We start from the raw sequence: 22,192 nt of genomic DNA on the forward strand, positions 1-22,192 counted from the left end.
TGACATAAAATGGAATGTAATGATTCTTAAGGTACTGCGACTTCTGGCAGGTATCAAGGAGCAACGCATTTCTTGATGCTTGTATTTTACACCCTCAGTCCGACCTGATGTAAAATAGAAAACCACTAATGTAAGAGTTATTTTACATTAAAACAATTTTGGAAAACGTCTTTCTTGGTTCTACGTGCCTCTGTAAGCCTGAGATGCATGATAAAGTTGTGCTACTATCAAATGCACAAATAGTTTAAGAAGGAAATCTTCTAGTCAAAAAAAAAAAAAAAAAAAAGATGGCATCTTGGCATTTCCTCAGATTTCGCCTCTCAAATGTATTATTTCCTAGTTTCTTTGTATGGTGCATCTGCCAAGGTGCTTTTATTAGGGTTCCTGTTTCTGACAAGCCTAAGGACGGCTGGGAGCCTGCTGGCTTCGGGTTGATGTGGAGACAGATTCACAGCGTGTCGTCACTAGACCTCGGTGCTGTAAATCTCGGCATTTCATGATCCCTCCGCCCTGAATTCAAAATGAGCATGGAGAGCGGCAGAAAGCACTCCTGGTGGGTAGATACATTTGAAGTTTCTAGGAGGAGAAGCAGCTATAAGAAAGGGAAATGCAAGTTGCCAACGTGTAATTATAGCCTTTGAATAAGAACCTGTTCAAAATACAAGATTATCACTCTTCCTTTTCAAAATGGTTGCTGCTGTGATTAGGGGTCTTGGCATGGTACATTGCTGGCAGCAGATTACTCACTGGAGTAATCCGGCGAGAATCGGCATTTTAAATGAGGCTCTAATTTCTGTAGTATCTTTTCACTTTCATTTATTTCCTGAGCTCTACTAGTTTACATCTCATCTCCTTCTGTGTTATTATAATCTTCTCTTTCAAATCTAGTCTTTCTTTTTGTCTTATCTTTTGGGATACACCATTATTTTCTTTGATATAATAAAACTCATTTTTAAAGAAATATATTCTGATCCTTTGTAGAATTTATAGTTAAGTATTGAGAGACGTTGGTTGTAAGTAAGAATTCCCATGCCAGTTTCCTTATAATGTTACTGATTTTGAAATGGGGACTTTCTTTTAACGCTGCCATTTTCTAAAACATGCTTGAGGGAAGGACCTGCAGGAATGAAATAGGGTCATCATTGCAGAGCTCCAATGAGAGACATATTCGTGATCGAGGTAAATTTCTTCGACTTTCGTTAATTTGCATTTTCACCTTTGTTGGTTACTCTTCTTTTTTATGATGATTTAAGTATTACCAACTAAGGGTTGACTTTACAAACCTAACTGGTTGAAAAGCTTACTGGTTTGCTGGCTTACAACATAGTAATGCATGCAAATTCATCACTTTCACTGAGATATTGAAGATATTGAAAAGGTAGAATCAAGTATAATTACTTGCAAATACTCTCAGATATAGATTAACTGTAAAATTCTGAACTGTCAATTATATCAATCCAAAATATAATATAAAAAATAATATATTTTTATAAAATATAAAAAAATACTTTTTTATAAATCATTCTTTACCAAATATAAGCAAGATATAGGCTTTTTGTCTTAAAAATGCAGTAACCATTTCATTGTGTACAAGAAGGACATCTTAGAGATGTGTATAAGTTATCTTAAAAGTAGAAATAAAATACATTTCAGCTTCTAACATTTTATTCAAGAAAAAATTAACTCACCTTGGATCCATGTCCGGAGACATGAGGCCCGGAATTAGCCGACCTCTGTTGCTTGATCTCTGCAAAGCGGAGACAAGATGGCACATTTCCGGGTTCTTCATTATAAAGTGTTCCCGTGTGCGCCTAAAGATTTTCCCACGCGCGCCTAAAGTTTTTCCTGCGTGCGCCTAAAGCTTTTCCCGCGCGTGCCTAAACAGTTCCCTGCGCGCGCAAGCCTTTCCCGCACACGCGCAAACTTTTTCGCGCCCAGGAAGATATGCAGCCTACCGCGCAGGTGCGATCCCGCGCCCGGGAAAATTACAAACTCAGAGCGCATGCGCAATTGTAATTTGAGAAAACCCGGACCCCCGACACTGCCCTGGCCCAACCTCTTCTTTTGCCAGCCTATATAAGGCATTGCACTGCCACCATTAAATGAGACTTGATCAGGCAATTGTCTTGTCTCCATTTCTCATGTTTTCTTGTCTCCTCCATTCCCACTCTCCCTTCCAGGGCCCATTCGACTGTCCTGCAGGTCGGGACACCTGGCGCCTGAACAGGGACCTGGACACGAGGGAAAAAGTGAGGAAGAAGGCACTAAAGTCGGCCGAAAGTGAAAGTGGAAGAAATTTCTCCGGACGTTGCAGGAACCTGCCACGTTGGAACCAGAGGTGAGTAATAGTGTCTGATTATGGGACAAGAATTAAGCCAGCATCAGATTTCTGTAGGGCAATTAAAAGAGGCTTTAAAAACACGAGGAGTAAAGGTTAAAAGTAATGATTTGTTTAAATTTTTTGATTTTGTAAAAGATACCTGCCCTTGGTTTCCACAAGAGGGAACCATTGACATAAAGAGGTGGCGTAGAGTGGGAGACTGTTTTCAAGATTATTATAGTACTTTTGGACCAGAGAAGGTTCCGGTGACAGCCTTTTCCTATTGGAACTTAATCAAAGATATAATAGATAAAAAGGAAAAAGAAAAAGATCCTGAGGTAATGGCAGTGGTTACTCAGACTGAGGAAATATTAAGAGGCAGCTCCCATACCGACCTCGAAAAATCCACACCTAACAAAGAAATAGACCTTATATCACTACAAAGCAATGAGGAAGAGGCTGGGATCCCCTCAATAACAAATATAGAAACATCAAATAAGGAAAAGGCCAAAAAATACCCAGTTTTACCTACAACTAATGAAAGCAAAAGTAAAAATAACCGTAACCCTTCAGAAGTAGATTGGGATAATTTAGAGGAAGAGGCAGCAAAATATCATAATTCTGACTGGCCACAAACTCTTACTTATCCCCCTCCCTATATTAAGGCTTCTGCTCCCACAGTTATGGCAGTAATAGACCCAAAAGAGGAGCTTAGAGAAAAAATTGCACAACTTGAAGAGCAAATAAAGCTCGAAGAACTACATCAGTCTTTAATCACTAGATTGCAGAAATTAAGGACAGGAAGTGAGAGCGTTCAATACCCTAAAGGAATAGAGAAACACTCTCACCCTCAGAGACCTGGACAGCATGTCCCAAAAGGAAGGTTGCTTGGTAGTAGGGATAGGGAGGATTTCTCTCCTCGAGACGTTTTTCCAGTAACTGAAACTACAGATGCGCAGGGCCGAGCCTGGAGACACCACAATGGGTTTGAATTTACTGTAATAAAAGAATGAAAAACCTGCTATCTTGCAATACGGAGCTACTGCCCCGTACACCCTGGCCATAGCTGAATCTGTGGCCGAAAATTGGCTCACTCCCATAGATTGGAATACCTTAGTTAGAGCAGTTCTTTCTGGAGGCAACCATCTGATTTGGAAGTCAGAATTTTATGAAAATTGTAGAGATACGGCCAAGAGAAACCAACAAGCCAGAAATGGTTGGGATTTTGATATGCTAACTGGCTTGGGTAACTACACAGAACCGATGCTCAGATGCAGTACAATCCCGGACTGTTTTCTCAGATCCAAGCAGCGGCTACCAAAGCCTGGAGAAAACTTCCTGTTAAGGGGGATCCAGGAGCCTTGCTCACGGGGGTCAAACAGGGGCCTGATGAGCCTTTTGCAGACTTTGTACATAGACTTTTAACCACGGCCAGCAGAATATTTGGAAATGCCGAGGCAGGGGTGGATTATGTAAAACAGCTAGCTTACGAAAATGCTAACCCGGCTTGTCAGGCAGCAATTAGACTCTATAGAAAGAAAACGGATTTAACAGGCTACGTCCGCCTCTGTTCAGACATAGGGCCCTCATATCAACAGGGCTTGGCTATGGCTGCTGCCTTTAGTGGACAAACCGTAAAAGACTTCCTCGCTAGTAAAAACAAGAATAGCAAGGGGTGCTTCAAGTGAGGAAAAATGGGACACTTCGCTAGGGATTGTAAGGGAGAGCTAGCTAAGACCTTAGAGGCAAAAGCCCCAGGCCTCTGCCCTAGGTGTAAAAGAGGAAAACATTGGGCCAATGAATGTAAATCTAAAATTGACAATCAAGGAAATCCCCTAACACCTCAACAGGGAAACGGATTGAGGGGCCGGCCCCAGGCCCCAAAACAAGCTTATGGGGTGGTCAGTTTTGTACCAACCAACAACAATCCGTTTCACAACTTAGTAGAGCAACCCCAGGAAGTGCAAGATTGGACCTCTGTTCCACCTCCCAGACAGTATTAACCCCTGAAATGGGACCCCAAGCCTTAGGTACTGGGGTATATGGACCCCTACCCTCAAACATGTTTGGATTAATCCTAGGGAGAAGCAGCGTCACCATGAGAGGCCTACAGGTCTTTCTGGGAATAGTTGATAGTGATTATATAGGAGAAATCAAAATCATGGCCAAGGCTATTGACATCATCATTATCATTCCTCAAGGGGATAGAATAGCACAGTTACTCCTGTTGCCATTGCTAAAAACAGCTAATAAAGTCCAGTTGCCCCTAAGGGGAAAGGGAGGATTCGGATCCTCAGACATCTACTGGGTACAGCACATTACTAATCAAAAACCCTCTCTCACCTTATGGCTAGACGGAAAGTTATTTACAGGGCTGAGAGACACAGGGGCTGATGTAACAATTATTAAACAACAAGATTGGCCCACCAGTTGGCCCACTTCAGAGACCTTACCAAATTTACGAGGAATCGGGCAAAGTAACAACCCCAGACAAAGTTCCAAATACCTCACTTGGAAAGATAAAGAAAGTAATTCCGGTCTCATTAAGCCATTCGTTATCCCTGATTTGCCTGTTAACCTTTGGGGCAGAGATCTTCTCTTCCAAATGAGGGCCATGATGTGTAGCCCAAATGATCAGTTACTGCACAAATGTTGGCTCAGGGCTACCACCCTGGGAAAGGGTTAGGAAAAAGAGAAGATGGCATTTTACAGCCAATCCCAGCCATAGGAAAATTGGATAAAAGGGGGCTTGGAAATTTTTAACCGTGACCATTGACATGCCTGCACCCCAAAAAAGTGCTGACCCAATCACTTGGAAGTCAGATGAACCCGTTTGGGTTGATCAATGGCCATTAACCAATGAGAAGCTTGCCGCTGCCCAACATTTAGTGCAGGAACAATTAGAGGCAGGACACATTACAGAAAGCAACTCTCCTTGGAACACCCCCATATTTGTCATAAAAAAGAAATCCGGAAAGTGGAGACTCTTACAAGATTTAAGAGCAGTAAATGCTACTATGGTCCTTATGGGCGCCTTACAGCCAGGGCTACCTTCTCCAGTTGCAATCCCTCAAGGATATTTTAAAACTATCATAGATCTTAAAGATTGCTTTTTTACAATTCCCCTTCATCCTACTGACCAAAAACGATTTGCCTTTAGCTTACCATCTATAAATTTCAAAGAACCAATGAAGCGATACCAGTGGAAAGTGTTACCTCAAGGTATGTCCAACAGTACCACCTTGTGTCAAAAATATGTGGCTACAGCCATACACTCAGTTAGAGAAACATGGAAACAAATATACATTATACATTACATGGATGATATCCTCATAGCAGGAAAAATGGGAGAACAAGTCTTATAGTGTTTTGCTCAACTCAAGCAAGAACTAACCACAGTGGGGTTACAAATAGCTCCAGAAAAAGTACAACTACAAGACCCTTATACATATTTAGGTTTTCAAATAAATGGACCTAAAATTACAAATCAAAAAGCCGTTATCCGTAAAGATCAGTTACAAACCCTTAATGATTTCCAAAAGCTCCTTGGAGACATAAATTGGCTCCGGCCATACTTAAAACTCACCACAGGAGACTTAAAACCTTTAATCAACACCCTGAGAGGTGACCCCAACCCTAAGTCCCTTAGGTCGTTATCAAAAGAAGCTCTTTTATCACTTAATAAGGTAGAGGCGGCCATTGCTGAACAATTTGTTACTAACATAGACTATTCACAGTCATTAACCTTTTTAATCTTTAACACAACACTGAAACCTACTGGTTTATTCTGGCAAAATAACCCTATTATGTGGGTCCACTTGCCTTCATCACCCAAAAAGGTATTACTCCCCTATTATGATGCCATAGCCGATTTAATCATCTTAGGTAGAGACAATAGCAAAAAATATTTTGGAATTGAACCTTTTACAATCATACAACCTTATTCTAAGCCACAAATCCATTGGTTGATGCAAAATACTGAAACATGGCCAATTGCTTGTGCCTCTTATGCTGGTAACTTAGATAACCATTACCCACCAAACAAGCTTATCCAATTTTGTAAGCTACATGCTTTTGTCTTCCCTCATGTCATCAGTAAAACACCTTTAGACAATGCCTTATTAGTATTCACTGATGGGTCATCCACAGGAACTGCTGCATATACCTTTGCTGACACCACTGTTAAATTCAAAACCAGCCATACCTCAGCTCAGCTAGTAAAATTGCAGGCCCTAATCGCAGTGTTGTCAGCCTTCCCTGATCAGGCTCTTAATGTTTATACTGATAGTGCATACTTAGCTCACTCAATACCTTTACTTGAGACCACAGCACAAATTAAACATGTGTCAGACACAGCCAATTTATTTTTACAATGCCAACAGTTAATACATAATAGAACAACACCCTTCTTTCTTGGACACATTAGAGCTCATTCAGGATTACCAGGACCTCTATCCCAGGGCAACCAACTGGCTGATATGGCAACCAAGACGGTAGCCATAGCTACAAATACAAACCTAGCCCAAGCACAGGCTACTCATGCCTTACACCATCTTAATGCTCAAACTTTGAGACTGATGTTTCAAATAACTAGACAACAAGCAAGACAAATAGTTAAACAATGTCAGACCTGTATAACATACCTGTCAGTCCCTCATTTAGGAATTAACTCAAGAGGACTAGTTCCTAACATGATCTGGCAAATGGATGTCACCCATTATTCAGCATTTGGTAACTTAAAATATGTCCGTGTACGTATAGATACATTTAGTGGATTTATACTAGCCACCTTACAAACAGGAGAAGCTACCAAACATGTCATAGCTCATTTACTACATTGTTTTTCCATAGTTGGAAAGCCTAAACAACTAAAAACAGACAATGGTCCTGGCTATACATCCAAAGCCTTCCAAGACTTCTGTCTTAAATTACAAATAAAACACATTACTGGAATTCCCTATAACCCTCAAGGACAAGGAATAGTTGAAAGAGCTCACCTATCCTTAAAAACCACCATTGAAAAAATAAAAAAGAGAGAATGGTACCCTACTAAGGGCACCCCTAGAAATATCCTTAATCACACACTTTTTATTTTAATTTTTTTAAATTTTGATAACCTGAACAGATCAGCAGCCGATCGATTTTGGCATTCTGAGTCCAAAAAACAATTTGCCATGGTTAAGTGGAAAGACCCCTTAGACAACACATGGAATGGTCCAGACCCAGTGCTAATCTTGGGAAGAGGCTCAGTTTGTGTTTTTTCTCAAACTTATGATGCAGCCAGATGGCTACCAGAGTGACTGGTAAGACAGGTACCTAACAATACCCAATCCAGGGAGTAATTTTCTCCCTGAGAGTACTCTTTTTCTCTATTGCAGAGATGAACTCCAACTACAAGACCCTCTGGACCATGCTGCTGATTTGCCAAGCATTCCAGGTTTATGCCGGCTTCGGTAATCCCCATGAGGCCCTTACATATATACAACAATGACACGGTAAGCCCTGTGATTGTTTGGGGGGATATATGACCTCCCCTCCAAATACATACATCTCAACTGTGTCCTGCTCCGCTTACACAGCATACCTGCCTAGTAACTCTCTTAAGTGGAGGTGTGTGTCAACCCCAAGATTATCTAGCGGAGGGGGTACCACAACCTGCCCTTGTGACACATTTGAGGCTGCTATGCATAGTTCCTGCTACACTACTTATCTAGAATGTACCTCTGGCAACAGAACATACTATACTGCTATCTTAACAAGATCTAGAACCCCTACTATAGGGGCCAGTAATGTCCCTACAGTTTTAGGAAATGCCAATAACCTTATATCAGCTGGCTGTACTGGAATTGTAGGACAGCCTGTCTGCTGGAATATTCACCCCCCTCTTCATATCTCTGATGGAGGAGGACCACAAGACAAAGTCCGAGAAATTATGGTATACAAAAAACTTGAAGAGTTGCAAAGGTCCCTGTACCAGGAAATTCACTACCACCCCTTGGCCTTGCCCAAAGCCTGAGGGAAAGAGAAAATTGATGCCCAGACCTTTGACCTCCTCACTGCTACTCATAACCTGCTTAACAATTCCAACTCTAGTCTAGCTAATGACTGCTGGCTGTGTCTGCAATCAGGAGATCCCGTTCCTCTTGCCATACCCGGCAATGACTTAAATTATACATCCAATACCCTCTGCACCATAATTCCTGCCCTTAAAGTAGAACCTTTAGAATTTCCTAGTTCCTCTTGCATCTACTCCCCTCCCCTTAATAACATTTACGACCTCGATGTAGGATTCAATGAATTCAATAATTGTTCCACCATAGCAAATATTTCCCAATCATTGTGTGCCCCAAACAGCTCAGTTTTTATATGTGGCAATAATAGGGCTTATACCTATTTACCTACTAACTGGACAGGACGCTGTGTCTTAGCCACACTTTTGCCAGACATAGACATTATCCCTGGAGATGAACCTGTGCCTATCCCAGCTATAGATCACTTTTTAGGAAGAAACAAAAGGGCAATACAATGTATCCCCTCACTTGCAGGATTAGGCATAACTACTGCCGTAGCAACTGGGGCTACAGGCCTAGGGGTTTCTGTTACTCAATACACCAAATTGTCTCGCCAATTGATCTCAGATATGCAGGCCATCTCAAGTACTATACAAGATTTACAAGATCAGGTAGATTCTCTGGCAGAAGTAGTGCTCCAAAATAGAAGAGGCCTAGATTTATTAACTGCAGAACAGGGAGGCATCTGCTTGGCTTTACAGGAGAAGTGCTGTTTCTATGCCAACAAATCCGGGATCATCAGAGATAAAATCAGGCGTCTACAAGAAGACCTAGAAAAACGATGAAAAGAAATAACCGATAACCCATTTTGGACTGGGTTCCATGGACTCCTTCCCTATCTTATGCCATTCCTGGGCCCCCTGATTTGCCTATTGCTCTTACTCTCTGTAGGATCTTTGGTCTTCAATAAGCTCATGACATTCATTAAGCAACAAGTTGAGGCTATCCAAGCGAAACCTATACAGGTCCATTATCATTGCCTAGAACAAGAAGATCGTTGTGGTTCATACTCACCCCCATTATGACCACCTTCCCTATGCGCTGAACTGGACAGCCAATGATGGGTAAGAGAGTATCATCTCTCACTAACCTAAGACAGGAGGGCTGTCATAAGCTACTGCCTAATCCCATGATGAGTACCAGTGATGAGATGCATTACTCCAACCTAAGACAGGCGCAGTTCCCGAGGGACAATCTTCTAGCCATAATTATATATAAAAAAAGGGGGACCTGTCCGGAGCCATGAGGCCCAGAATTAGCTGACCTCTGTTGCTTGATCTCTGCAAAGCGGAGACAAGATGGCACATTTCCGGGTTCTTCATTATAAACTGTTCCCGCGCGCGCCTGAAGTTTTTCCCGCGCGCGCCTTAAGTTTTTTCCGCGCACGCCTAAAGCTTTTCCCGCGTGAGCCTAAACTGTTCCCGGGTGTGCGCAAACATTTTCGCTCCCAGGAAGATATGCAGCCTAGGGCGCAGGCGCGATCCCGCACCCGGGAAAATTACAAACCCACGGCGCATGCGCAATTGTAATTTGAGAAAACCCGGCCCCCCGTCACCGCCCTGGCCCAACCTCTTCCTCTGCCAGCCTATATAAGGCATTGCACTGCCACCATTAAACGAGACTTGATCAGGCAATTGTCTTGTCTCCATTTCTCGTGTTTTCTTGTCTCTTCCATTACCACTCCCCCTTTCAGGGCCCGTTCGAGGGTCCTGCAGGTCGGGACAGATCCAGGCATGAATTGTTCTAAGTAGGGAACAAACATTAATTAGGAAGCACATAGCAAATAATCTGTTTCATATTTCAAGTCATTTTAAAGAAGAAGGAAATAATTACAATTTAAATGATTTATAAGAAATAAATTGGTAAATGGGTAATATATTTAATAATAACAAGAAATATATGTCTGGCCTAAGAATTTCATAGCCTCACTTCACACAAATATGTGTTTCATTTCTGATTTTGGGATATGGCCCATTTTTGGATTCTGGGTCACTGTCTAATGCATGATTCTGATCCTGGGTTATGCACAACTCCAGAAACACTAATTTTTGTGCCATGGTAAAAGCATAACTTTGACTCACATCCGTGTTTCTGTGGTCCAATTTGAGTTCTAAAACCTTAGATAAGGCTGACGCCATGGCACACACCTGTTATCCCAGCAGTTTGGGAGACAGACGCAAGAGGATTGCTTGAGGCCAGGAGTTCAAGACCAGCCTGGGCAACATAGTGAGAGTCTCTCTACAAAAACAACTATAAGGATCCAAAATAGTCAACATGATTCTGCCTGTGCCCAGCTACTCGGGAGACTGAGGTGACCTCAGTTGGGGAAGTAGAGGCTACAGTAGCTATGATCACACCATGGTGCTCCAGTCGGGAAGCAAAGTGAGACCCTATTTCAAAACAAAAGGAAACAAAATGAAACAGCACAAAATCTTAGACAATGGGGTTAGGCCTTATCTTAACTGCAGACTGCCAATTGTTTCCTTCCTTCAGCATTTTGTCACTATTTGTGGTCTACAGTTTTCTGTTTCTAATGTTAATATGTAGTGTAATCATGAATTTATTAATATTTAAAATGGTCCCTGTTATTTCTAAAATAAGTGTTTGTGTAGAGGTGTGTGTGCATGTGCATGTGTATATTGCATGGGGACGGTCACACATATATGCAGTCGACAATCTAGCAGCTGAAAGATATATTATTTTGGCCAAGTGCAGTGGCTCACGCCTGTAATCCCAGCACTTTGGGAGGCTGAGGTGGGCGGATCACGATGTCAGGAGTTCGAGACCAGTCTGACTAACATGGTGAAACCTCATCTCTACTAAAAATACAAAAATTGGCCAGGCGTGGTGGCACGCGCCTGTAATCCCAGAACTCAGGAGGTTGAGGCAGGAGAATCGCTTGAACCCGGGAGGTAGAGGTTGCAGTGAGCTGAGATTGTGCCACTGCACAGACCGAGACACAGTAAGACTCGGTCTCAAAAAAGAAAAAAGATATATTATTTATTAAAAATATTAAATGTAAAGAATGCATTAAATTTAAAATTCCAGAAATTGTTGAATTAAATTATTTGTAAAATGCTACGTTTTTGAACCATTCTACAGGTTCAATTTCAGTTTTATGAGAGTCTTTCTGAGAAAGAATATCACTTACAAGGCCACAATGGGATGCTGCCAATGCCTTTGGGCCTTCTTATTCCTCAAATATTCAATAAATTACATTTAAAAGCTACTGGTCCTTAAGGTTGAAGAGGAATAGGCTTAGAAAGGGTTCCAAATCTCCAGTAAATTTTCCAGATCAAAAATATCTGGGTTATAATTTGTACAGGAAGATAAGAAATCATTTATTATATTTCTCCACCTTCAAGTTGATTTTTTACCTTTAAGTACAAATTTATAATTGTAAAGTATCCCAATAAGTTTCAATTTGAATGTTTTAATTCCTGAATCTCAGGCATAAAATCAATAGTATACATTTATGTAGGTTCAAAATAGTTCATATCACATTTCTATCATGAAGATCTTTGTGTTTAAAATCATCTCTATCTGTCTATCCATAGTTTGCATTACTTTAAGTAATATGATAGCAAAGTATACTTTAGAAATGTTGTAGGTGATGTGGGTTTACTATTAAAATATTCTACTTAAAATATCAATATTTCAAAATCATATTGTTTTAGAAAGCTATTACATTTTATTCTTTCAAAAACCATCCACAAAACAAATCTCCAATTATGTCTAAATATTATTTACCTTAGAAATTCTGTCCAATACAATTCAAATTTTAGGAATATTATAAAGTCAATGGTTAAGCAGTAGTTGTTTACAACCACTACAGGGATATACTCTAATAAACAAAGAAAACAAAGTAGTCAAATAACCTTGTAAGCTTGCTAATGTCAGACCTCCCAGAAAACAAACTGGTAGTTTTTATTTCAGAAGATTCCTTGTCTATGGAATTGTTTTAGAAAGATGTGCCTGATCTATCTAGTTATTTTCATAGTAAACAAATCTGTAATCCATGGATTTCTTGAATATGGCTTTCTGCAACATATCACATATGCTATGTAACTCTCTGACCATAAAATGGAAGGGTTTCCTAAACAAAACAAAACTCTTTTTGTGAGTAATGCAGCTGCATGCAATAATCTGGGAACTTCATATCTGGTGTTGGCAAGAGTACATCCAAAGTAGCAAGAAGGATAGATAAGCTGACAGTTCCTGACATCTCCCACCTGCATTTGCCTCAGGGTTATGTGTATCCTTTAATACTTAGTAAATCTTACTGTTTTGTAAGCTCTTTGATTTGTGTGATTTGTGTAAGTATGAGTTGAGCCTTTGTGTTTAAATATAATGCTGTTAGAAACCTTTATTTTCTAAATATTTAAAATATATGTAAATTAAATACTTCTAAAGAGGCGTACAATATTTAGCTTTTTAGCCTTATCTTCACTTGGAGATACATTTTTGAAAAAATTCGGTTTAGTTTCTTTTTCTGGAAATTTGTAATGTTGCATAATGTACTTTCCTGTGAGTTCCTCTTCCATTTTGATAATATCCATTTAATTTTACGTTATTCTCTATTTAATGTTACATTGGTCACATTTTTTTTTTTTTCGGCATGATAATTGAAATAGAAGAGAAGATCAGGTAGTTCCTTTATTTCTTGGTCTTGAAAAGGTTTATTAATGTATATAAATGCCAAGATTGAAGCTGAAGTGAAAGGGCTTACTGCAAACCTAAGGATTTTGAAGTGCTCTTTTGAAACAACAACAAAAAAAATTGGCAGCTGATCATATGGTTTTTAAGCTGAATTTAGTTTTTGGAATTTCGATATATTAATTTAAATGTTTCAATTTACTTTTACACTGCTAGCAAATGAATGGAAGCTTACACGTATGTGTGGGCCCCATAATAAAAAGAACATTGTTATCTCATTTGACAGAGGTACCATTTGACCTTGCTAATTATAAAGCAAATGCCATTTTGCTTTATGAAAATGGAATGAATACTAGGTTTCTGTTGTTTTTTTCTTCTCTATTATTATTATTCTGTTGTCTCTTGTATCTCCATTATGTATGTGTGGGGCTTATAATTTTAAAATGTTATTTCATTTAACAGAAGTACCATGTGATCTGCTTTCTAATTATACAGCAAATTCCATTACTTAAAAGCATCCCATCTCTCCCCAGTGCTTTTCAAACATATGTTTTTGTCAAACTAACATTGAACACTAAGGAAAATTAACAAATTATAGCTATAAACAACAGAATTAATTAGTAACAAAGATAAGCAAAACCAGTCATAAACACACAGACACCCACACATGCATACACACGCATATAAGAAAGGAGTATTTCCAGATAACTAAAAGCAAATAAATTATTTGATAAATGTTTCTAGGACAATTTGTTGTCCATATTGGAAAAAAAAAAGATTTTTTATCTCTGTGCTATATCATAAACATAAAGCAATTATAAATGAAACAAAGAAATAAAAATGAAAAGCAAATGCTAAATTGGTTAATTATCCTGGCAATTACACTTCTAAATATCCTAAGAGAAAAAATGCTCATGTTAATCAGAAGATACACACAAAAATGTTCATCACAGATTATTTGTAATAGCAATACAAATACAAGGAAAACAAAACCTGAAGACAACCGATAGAAAAGTGAATATATAATTTTCCATTCATACAAGTAATGCTTCACAATAGGTAGAAATGAATGAACAAAATGTAACACATAGCAATGTAAGGCGTGCAGTTAGATTCAATGTTATTAATAAAAATCTGTTAGACAAGTTGACTACAACACCCAAAGGTGTTTGTTTTGTTTTACAACTCACATTTGGTTAGATTTTTTAAATGCATGTACAATTTTATTTTAAAAAGAAAGAGATAAAATTCAGGACCTGAGTTTAAATAACTCAATAAATTTTGCTAGGAAAGGGGCAGAGAAATAAATATTTCTTGAATGAGAATGAGGAGTCAATGGTCCAGCGCAATTCTCTGGGTGGCTTTGGACTAACACAGTTTGCCTCCCTTTCTTGCTCATAACTCTCAAAAATAACTACATAATGTCCTGAAAATGCAACATCTTGAGATTAAGGAAGAGCTGGCCAGAACAGGTAAGGCTCTGTTCCAGGTACCCCCCAACTCTCTCATCCACATCCCAAGAATAGTATGTCCCTCAACTCTTTGGCCCAGTAACTCATGTGATCTTGTAGTATATGACCGGGGACAGACTGCCTTTAGGGTCCCGCAGAAGGTTGGTTATGTACAGTCAATACTCCAAAGCCCCAGTCAGCTTTTCTGAGCCTTGACAATCTGGCTCATAATGAATGCTAGGTTTCTATTGTCTCTGTCCTCTATCTGTGAGTAAAAAAAAATCATGTCAGGTAACTTGTTGCATGAATTCTATCTCACTGGACTCAGATAAATTGGTAACTAGTACATAGTGAACCTGCTTCACAAATGGATTTGTTTTACAAATACGATAGACTTCATTACATATTGCAATCTGATGGAAATCATTGAATAGAAAGGGAAGACTGATGACGTGCTATGCTTTACATTGACATGAGAGAGAAAGGGACTAAATACTGACATGATTTATTTTAGTAGAGTGGATAGGAGGTCCTCATAGGAACAGGATTTTTTTCTTTTTCTTTTTTTTTTTTTTTTTGAGATGGAGTCTCACTCTGTTGCCCAGGCTGGAGTTCAGTGGCGTGTTTTCAGTTCACTGCAACCTCTACCTCCTGGGTTCAAGCAATTCTCCCAACTCAGCTTCCCCTATGACACCACACTGGGCTAATTTTTGTATTTTTAGTAGGGACAGGGATTCACCATGTTGTCCAGGCTGGTCTCGAACTCCCAACCTCGGGTCATCTGCCTGCCTCTGCCTCCCAAAGTGCTGGGATTACAGGCATGAGCCAAGGAATATTTTATGCATTGAAACTGAAAGAAAAACAATGCATATGAGCAATACAACAAATAGATTAAAAGTATAGTGGAATCCTGAAATCTCTTGTCTAATTATTTTTATTTTAATTGTGCAATTGGAAGCAAAGTCACCAATTGACATAAAGACAATGCAAGAAGGTGTGAATAGTTGGAAAAAAACAATTGCAAGAAATAATCTTCAAGACCACAGATTAGTGAGTGACTAGGGCAATGAAGCAGTTAGCACCGAAGAAAGGTTTGTCAACATGACTATGGGTTTTTTTCAGCCCCATTTGATAATCATACTTCGGACTCAAACTAGTAATTTATTTAATAACTTTTCTTTTGGAAAAATTGAAATGTTTTATTAACAAGTGGGTTTTACTAACAGGAAGATGTACCATCTCTTAACCAGTGCATTTCAGCCCAGTGTTAGCTATTTATGAATTACTCACTGGAAGGGACCATAGATGTAGAAACTTAAAGATAATTATAGATGCCTAATTTTATCTTATTAAATCAATGAGATTATGATGGGGAAGAAAAGATGAACTGATACAGAATGGAAACAGATATACAACTTCTTATGTATAATCTATTTCTGTTTCCACTTGCAGGAACTTACCCACTGAAAAGTCCCTCCTGAGTAATTCGAGCAATCACCAGCTGTGCTTAATACATTCTGATAAGCAAATATTGTCACATTTTCCATGGAATCTGCCATCTGTGCCTTTTTTTTTTTTTTTTTTTTTTTTTTTTTTGAGACGGAATCTTGCTCTGTCCCCAGGCTGGAGTGCAGTGGCGCTATCTCATCTCACTGCAACTTCCGCCTCCCAGGTTCAACCCATTCTCTTGCCTCAGGCTCCCAAGTACTACGATTACAGGCGCGTGCTACCACTCCTAGCTAATTTTTGTATTTTTAGTAGAGACAGGGTTTGACTATGTTGTCCAGGATGGTCTCCATCTCTTGACCTCGTGATCTATCCACCTCGGCCTCCCAAAGTGCTGGGATCACAGGCTTGAGCCACCGTGCCCAGCCCCCCTATTTTAATTAGTTTCTTACAGGCCCTCACTGAAATTAGTAGGTACAGGTAGGGTATTTTGTGGAACACTACTGCTGTGTTTCACTAAATCCATAGGCATCTCTCTCTCTCTCTCTTTATTTTTTTTTTTTTTTTACAAAGTGAGAGAGAATGCTTCTTCCCACTTTTGATAACACTGTATTAGACTGTAAATAAAATATTTTTATCTGTCCCAATCAATACCTCAAAACCTGAAATAGGTTTTAGTGGAACAGAATTTTCACACTTTATTTAAAGTCCCACTCCAACTTCTCTTTATTGCACTGGGATCCAACATAAATTCTAACTAGAGTGGGACTAAACTGAGGAAAAAATTACATGCTATGCCCAGAATGGCCTTTATACAGCAAAACAAAATGTTTTACTACATATCGTGCTCTTTCTTTTGAGAGAGTTTTCTCATGGAAGAGCTTTAGATTCTCTTATTAAGCAACTCTTGAGGTGGGAGTTATTCCACTTGTACACCAGGTTGACCTAGGCTATGTATCACACCATAGACACAGCTTAAGTTTAGACTAAATTCTCACCAAACAGAGTTTTTTGTTTTTGTTTTGTCACAATTGATGCTTGGAATTTTAGTCTGCAATATTGATCTTGATGTTACAGCACTTACTGGAGTAGCCATGGAAGATGTAATCAGTCATCCACCTCCTTTGCTGTCTTTTTGGCACTCTGACTGCTCAGAAATGTCTAACTTGAGTTCATTACCCACAGTTACAAAATCAAAAGACAATATTGGGAAGAAATGAAATGTCCTGGAGAGTCAACCTCATGTATTTTCATTTATCTGATCTCTCAAATTTTGATATTCCAAATCTGACATCATCTATATCGAGCAAGTAAAACAAATGACTACTAAAAGCAAAAAGAATCAGGAGTATAAAAATGTGAGAAAGTTGTAGTTTTTAATTCACAAGACCTTGTAAGGTAATAGTGGACAAATAAACATAACAAATAACCTGGAGGAAGGGGAGACCAAAAAATTCTATAAGCACAGACTAAATTTAACTGGAGTATTTTTCAGGAGAAGAGAAATTTTGCTTATACAGACTTGGGGAGTTTGATTTAGGTAGCTACAAATAAAAAGTATTTATTTAGCATCTGTCATATTTCAGAAGCTGTGATGCAGCATCTTCCAGTAAATGGAAATGATAGAGTGACACAGACTTAAAACTTTTGGCATTTCTTGTAAAACCCAAAACCATAAAATCCTTAGAAGAAAACCTAGAAAATCCTATTTGGGACATAGGCACGGGCAAAGACTTCATCACTAAAATACCAAAAGCAATTGCAACAAAAGCCAAAATTGACAAATGGGAACTAATTAAGCTAAAAGAGCTTCTGCACAGCAAAAGAAACTATCAGAGTGAATAGGCAACCTACAGAATGGGAGAAAATTTTTGCAATCTACCCATCTGACAAAGGTGTAATATCTAGGATATACAAGGAACTTAAACAAATTTACACGAAAAAAACAAACGACCCCGTCAAAAAGTGGGAAAGAATATGAACAGACATTTCTCAAAAGAAGACATTAATGCAACCAACAAACACATGAAAAAAAGCTCATCACCACTGGTAATTAGAGAAATGCAAATTAAAACCATAAGGAGATACCATCTCACGCCAGTCAGAATGGCAATTATCAGAAAGTCAGGAAACAACAGATATTGGAGAGGCTGTGGAGATATAGGAATGCTTTTACACTGTTGATGGGAATGTAAATTAGTTCAACCATTGTGGAAGACAGTGTGGCGATTCCTCAAGGATCAAGAACCAGAAACACCATTTGACCCAGCAATCTCATTACTGGGTATATACCCAAAGGAATATAAATTATTCTACTATAAAGACACATACATATGTATATTTATTGCAGCACTGTTTATAATAGCAAAGACATGGAAGCAACCCAAATGCCCATCAGTGATAGGCTGAATTAAGAAAATGTGGCACATATATACCATGGAATACTATGCACCCATGAAAAAGGATGAGTTCATGTCCTTTGCAGGACCGTGGATGAAGCTGGAAGCCATCATTCTAAGCAAACTAACACAGGAACAGAAAATCAAATATCACCTCTTCTGACTCATAAGTGGGAGTTGAACAATTAGAACACATGGGCACAGGAAGGGTAACATTACACACTAGGGCCTGTCAGGGGGTAAGGGCAAGGGAACAGAGAGTATTAGGACAAATATCTAACACATGTGGGCTTAAAACCTATATGATGGGTTGATAGGTGCAGCAAATCACCATGGTACATGTATGCCTATGTAACAAACCTGCACCTTCTACACATGTATCCCAAACTTAAAGTAAAATAAACAAACCAAACTTTTAGCATTTCTTCTATATGAAGTATTATGGACACTACAGAGTTAGTGATATAATCTCCTCCTGAGGTTTTAGACAATCCTTTAATGTAGGATAATATGCATGGTTGTTATTAACTGTCTTACTTACTTTTCTTCTTTGCATGTCCCTACTGCTAGTGCATTTACCTATGCCTGCACCCATGGGACATACATATTCACATATTTTTCTCCATTAGATTCATATTTACTATATATGTATATATATACACATACACACACACACACACACACACACACACACACATACATATACATATTTTTGATAGAGACTCGCTCTGTCACCCAGCCTGGAGTGCAGAAGTATGATCTTGGCTCTCTGCAACCTTGTCTCCCAGGTTCAAGCAATTCTCCTGCCTCAGTCTCCCGAGTAGCTGGAAGTACAGGCACATACCACCATGCCCAGCTAATTTTTGTATTTTTACTAGACGGTGGGGGGGGGGGGGTTCATCATGTTGACTAGGCTGATCTTGAACTTCTGACCTCAGGTGATCCACCCACCTCAGCCTCCCAAAGTGCTGAGATTACAGACATGAGCCACCACACTTGGCCCATATTTACTATATTTTGAATACATCAGTAGAAACTAAACCTTGCCAAGAAGCCATACCCATTTAGGAAATGGATCAATTAGCCCTATGCAGAAAAACAATATGCCATTGGAAACACATGTTTTAAAGTTACAATACAGTTGGTCCTTTATATGTGTGTGTTGCACATCAATGAATGCAACCAACTGCAGATAAAAAATATTTGGGAAAAAAATTCTACAAAGTTACAAATAGCAAAACTTGAATTCTTCTTCACCAGGTACTGCATTGAATCCACACAAATGAAATGATGTGTAGGCATAGTATTAGGTATTACAGTAATCTGGACATGATTTAAAGAACTGTATACAGGAGGTTGTATGCAGGTTATATGCAAATACTATGTTAATTTATATCATTGACTTGAGCAGCTTCTCATTTTCGCATTAGCAGAAAGTCCTGGAACCAATCCCACACCAATACTGAGGGAAAACTATTTATTTTTCTACTCAGTATTTATTAACTTTTGCAATTTTCAAAAATTATAATACACATATCAAATTGAAAAAGGGAAGAAAAAGACCATCTCTAAAGGATCTCATGTCTAGTACCAAGCATTCAAACCTTTGGTCTCAGGACTGCATTTTGCTCTTAAAAAATACTGAGGGCCAGAGGGTAGCTGGCAAAATGGCTGAATAGGAACATCTCCAATTTGTAGCTCCCAGCAAGATCGACACAGAAGGCAGGTGATTCCTGCATTTTCAACTGAGGTACCTGGTTCATCACACTGGGACTGGTTGGACAGTGGGTGCAACCCACAAAGGGTGAGCAGAAGCAGGGTGGGGCATCACCTCACCGGGAAGAGCAAGGGGTCAGAGGATTTCCCTTTCTTAACCAAGGAAAGATGTGAGAGACTGTATCAGGAGGGAGGGTGCATTCCGGCCCAGATACTGTGCCTTTCCCATGGTCTTCGCAACCAGCAGACCAGGAGATTCCTTTTGGTGCCTGGCTAGGCAGGTCCCATCTCCATGAAGTCCAGCAAGCTAAGATCCACTGGCTTGACATTCTCGCTGCTCCACAGCAGTTTGAAGTTGACCTGGGATGCTCCAGCTTGGTGATGGGAGGGGCATCCACCACTGGTGAGACTTGAGTAGGCGGTTTTACTCTCACAGTGTAAACAAAGCTTCTGGGAAGTTTGAATTGGGTGGAGTCCACCACAGCTCCCTGGGACAGATCACCTGGGGTAAGGGGCGGCTGTGGGCGCAGCTTCAGCAAACTTAAATGTACCTGCCTGACAGCTCTGAAGAGAGCAGCCATTCTCCCAGTCAGTGTTCAAACTCTGACGAGGGACAGACTGTCAGAGGGACCCACTGTCTCCTCAAGTGGGTCCCTGATCTCCGGTGTATCCAGACTGGGAGACACCTCCCAGCAGGGGCCAACAGATACCTCATACGGGAGAGCTCTTGCTGACATCTGGCAGGTGCCCCTCTGGGATGAAGCTTCTCCAGGTAGGAACAGGCAGCAATCTTTATTATTCTGCAGCCTCTGCTGGTGATACCCAGGCAAACAGGGTCTGGAGTGGTCCTCCAGCAAAATCCAGCAGACCTGCAACAGAGGGGCCTGGTTATTAGAAAGAAAACTAACAAACAGAAAGGAATAGTATCAACATCACCAACATCAAAGACCAAAGGTAGAGAAATCCATGAAGACGGTGAAAAACCAGCACAAAAAGGCTGAAAATTCCAAAAACCAGAACTTTTTTCTCCTCCAACGGATCACAACTCCTTGCCAGCAAGGGAACAAAACTGGATGGAAATGAACTTGATGAATTAACAGAAGTAGGCTTCAGAAGGTGAGTAACAACAAACTTCTCCGAGCTACAGGAGCAAGTTCTAACCCAATGCAAGGAAGCTAAGAACCTAGAAGAAAGGTTAGACAAATTGCTAACTAGAATAACCAGCTTAGAGAAGAACATCAATGACCATATGGAGCTAAAAACACAGCATGAGAACTTCGTGAAGCATACTCAAGTATCAATAGCTGGATCAATCAAGTGGAAGAAAATATATCAAAGATTGAAGATAAACTCAATGAAATAAAGACAGAAGACAAGACTAGAAAAAAAAAAAAAAAAAAAGGAATGAAAAGAAATGAACAAAGTCTCCAAGAAATACAGGACTGTGTGAAAGACCAAATCTATGTTTGACTGGTGTATCTGAAAAGTGACGGGGAGGATGGATCCAAGTTGGAAAACACTCTTCATGATATTACCCAGGAGAACTTCCCCAACTAGCAAGGAAGGCAAACATTCAAATTCAGTAAATACAGAGAATGCCACAAAGATACTCTACAAGAAGAGCAACCCCAAGACACGTAATTGTCAGATTCTCCAAGATCAAAATGAAGAAAAAAAATGTTAAGGGCAGCCAGAGAGAAAGATCGGGTTACCCACAAAGGGAAGCCCATCAGACTAACAGTGGATCTCTCAGCAGAAACCCTACAAGCCAGAAGAGAGTGGGGGCCAATATCCAACATTCCTAAAGAAAAGAATTTTCAACACAGAATTTCATATCCAGTCAAATTAAGATTCATAAGCCAAGGAGAAATAAAATCCTTTACAGACAAGCAAATGCTGAGAGATTTTGTCACCACCAGGCCTGTCTTACAAGAGCTCCTGAAGGAAGCACTAAACATGGAAAGGAACAACAAGTACCGGCCACTGCAAAAACATGCCGAATTGTAAAGGCCATCGATGATATGAAGAAACTGCATCAACTAACAGGCAAAACAACCAACTAGCATCATAATGACAGGATCAAGTTCACACCTAACAATATTAACCTTAAATGTAAATGGGCTAAATGCCCTA

The sequence above is a fragment of the Rhinopithecus roxellana genome, chromosome 15 (genome assembly GCF_007565055.1).
Source record: "Rhinopithecus roxellana isolate Shanxi Qingling chromosome 15, ASM756505v1, whole genome shotgun sequence".
NCBI lineage: Eukaryota > Metazoa > Chordata > Mammalia > Primates > Cercopithecidae > Rhinopithecus > Rhinopithecus roxellana.